We start from the raw sequence: 3,505 nt of genomic DNA, 5'->3' as shown, positions 1-3,505 counted from the left end.
GTTGTTGTTGTTGTTGTTGTTGTTGTTGCTGTCGTTGTTGTCGTTGTTGTTGTTGTTGTTGTTGTCATTGTTGTTGCTGTTGTTGTTGTTGTTGTTGTTCTTCTTCTTCTTCTTCTTCTTCTTCTTCTTCTTCTTCTTCTTCTTCTTGCAGACCACATACTAGTTGACCAGTTGTGTACAAATCCCTGAAGCGATAGGAGCCACAATGTTCAACGAACGAGATCGGAGATGCACCGCTGTAAAACTCATTCTCTCTACCGATCCAAGTTATGACTATAGGACCATTGCCAGCGCCCTCAAAATGAAGCGGTAGATAGCCAGGAAAAAAAAGGACATGCCCAGGGTGTTGAGAACAAAGCTTCCGGCTATGTTTATAGTATTTAGTGTGGTTTCAGGTAAAGCCCACATTATATAACTCATGCTCTCTACTAATCCCAGTTATGACAACAGGACCATTGCCAGCATCCTCAAAATGCGAATCCGAACGGTTCAACGAAGTTTCCGGACACGGTTATAGCGTTTAATAAAGTTTCAATTGAGAGCCACATCATGCCACCTCACATCGTCGAAGTCGGCTTGTAAGTCAACACCAAAGTTTATTTGAATATGCTGATGCGTGTGATGATAAACTGGTGCAATCAAGTGCCGCTGGCAGACCCTGGGTGTGGCAGCACAATTCGACGCCGATTCACAAGTCTAAAGAGACTCAAGCTTGGCTTCAGAAGGAGTGCTACGACTGTGTACCTTTCTCTCACTGAGTCTTTAATCCCTCATCCTAAACCCGTTTGGTCATACGCTGAGAAACTCACCAACATGATCTCCCACGACACCAAAGCCGACCTGATGGCCGCCATTTGCCGTGTATTCGCCGAGCTCCCGGCGGTGCTTGTGGAAAAGGCATGCTCCCAGTTTCGAACCCGGATCGACGCGGTGATTTAGGCTAAACGACGACATCGAATAGATGTCAGCTCTACTACATAGTTTCCTGAATTGATTTTTTCAACAAAAGTTTTAAAAAAAAACAGCTGTCTTATTTTCTTTAGGGCGACAAATTTACCGTTACATCCTGTGAAAGGAATAACATGTAGGATATAATTATAGCCGACTTGAGAAGGCTATAAAAACACTAAGCTAGAGAGTAAGTTCAGCCTGGTTTGAGTTATTATCATATGATGATTCTATATTTGTTACATAAGCAAGATCTGCTAGAAAGGACTTATCCTTCCTTGATAGAGTTCGAAATAGACTTAGTAGCCTAGTAGGGAATGCTTTTTTCTCGGCCCTATAAGCTCTCTCTCACAGAAGAAATGTTGTGAGTCTTTCTCTGCTTTATCGTTATTTTCATGACAAGTTCTCGTCTGAGCTCCAATCTGTTGCCCTCCCTCCCCAAACTTTCACGAGAAACACTCGTCTAGCTGAAAACACTAGCAAAAATTTCACCCACTCTTTATCTATGCCTAAACCTAAACGTAGATTCCATGAACAAAGTTTCTTTCTTAGAACTGCATGCCTGTGGAACTGTCTTCTGTTTCTCCGCTTTCCAGCTGACTACAATCTGATTGCTTCAAGTTCAACGTAAACAAGTTCTTGATGAGCCGTTCCACTTAAGTTAACAAATTTACCGAATTTCCATTACTTTACTATATTGTCGCATTGACTACTGTACACCCTTTAACCTTTTCCTCGAGTTGCCTCTGGGCCTTGATAAGTGGTGATGCCTATGTAGAAAAAAAATCCTTAGTTTTTTAAAGAAAACCGAATTTTTGTTTGGTATGTGATACCAGTGTGTGATAAATAAGGTGTATACAATATCTACTTGGATGTTCTCAATCTATATTATCTAAACTGGGTGATCATCATCATCACCATCATCATAAACAACAACAGTCGCAACAACAACAGTCGCAACAACAACAGTCGCAACAACAACATTACGCGATCAAATTCCAAATGATAAGGTTCGGTAAACTCTATAAGCTTTTCATATGGTTATTAATACGTGCGCACGCCACCACTTCACACATTAAAAAGGACAACTGACCTGACATTTTACCTACATACAGCGCCTTGTTAGTCGCAAATGTTTATCCACGTGGTGCTGACCTGGCATATAATTGGCGACGAGATTAAAAGAGCTCCAAATCATCGAAAATCAAAATGATTATAAAAGACAATTCCATCATTTGAGCCGGGTTTTTTGCGTTTGTTTTTAGTACAGCGAAGAATAATGAATAAAACAAGTCTGACGTTTCAGAATTTTTGAGATGAGGATTCGTTATTCGTATTCGTTATATTCATCAGACTACTGTTCTCATCTCGAGTGTGATTTTCACAACGTTTCGGTCGATGTAACCTCCGAACGTCTTCACGTGTATCTTGTCGGACTTGGGGATGTTCTTTGTCGAACTCGGGAATTTGGACGGAATTTCGAACAGAACCCTTTATTTATTTCACGGGTGTAGCATTCTTTTGTAACTTTACGGGTGTAGCATTCTCTTGTAACTTTACGGGTGTAGCATTCTCTTGTAACTTTACGGGTGTAGCATTCTCTTGTAACTTTACGGGTGTAGCATTCTCTTGTAACTTTACGGGTGTAGCATTCTCTTGTAACGTTACGGGGTAGCATATTCTTGTTGCAAGTCTCTTTCAATCCGATGTTGTAAAATTCCAGATCTCGCTTTGTCACTCAAATATCTGTAGCTACTCTGAAATCGACGACTCCATCTTCTAACTGTGCTGACGCTAACAGCATAGGTTGCATAACGTCCAACAGCTGCGACTGAATGTTGATCGGTTCAAATTTTCTGCATGTAAGAATTCAATGATACATCTCTGCTTCTGACGCCGTCCATGACACGACTTGCTTTTTTAGAGTCTCACATAGTAAATATCTCGAAGAAAGGGATGAAAATTTAGGTCATAAATGCATAAGTTCAGTCATCATGACAATGCAGTTTGCAATTTCCTCTGATTCATTCGGGCGGATTAAAAATAGGAAGTATTAATTTTGGAACACTCTCTCGTATGTTGTATTGTAAAGTGGCCGTTACATTTTAACCGCGTTTTTTTTTCCATATGAATCACCACTTATCAAGGCCTGGAAGCCACCCGAACATAAGAGTTATTGAGGGTACAGTAGGCAATGGAATAATATTGTAGTAATTGTTAGTAGTGAAAATTTTGTAAATTTCATTACTTAAGGGGTCGGTTCATTAAGAATTTGTTTACGTTGGACTTGAAGACTACCAAATTGTAGTCAGCTGGAAAACAAACAGGCAAACGAAAGAGAGTTCCAAAAGCGTGCAGTTTACAAAAGTCGTAACATTTCAACAACTCGGACTCATACTTTGATACGTCATCTTAAATAAACTAAACAATGAGAAAATAAATAAAAGTCCAACTGGAAATTTTTTTGAAATGCAAGTTGAAATGGATTTATTCGTGTTTCTTCCAACAATAATGCATTTCATTATCTTTCAAGTCTTTTCTCACACACATGTGTTTT

Source organism: Euprymna scolopes, chromosome 31 (assembly GCF_053919585.1).
Source record: "Euprymna scolopes isolate OS-2025 chromosome 31, ASM5391958v1, whole genome shotgun sequence".
Classification (NCBI taxonomy): domain Eukaryota; kingdom Metazoa; phylum Mollusca; class Cephalopoda; order Sepiida; family Sepiolidae; genus Euprymna; species Euprymna scolopes.
This window is presented reverse-complemented; position numbering follows the sequence as displayed.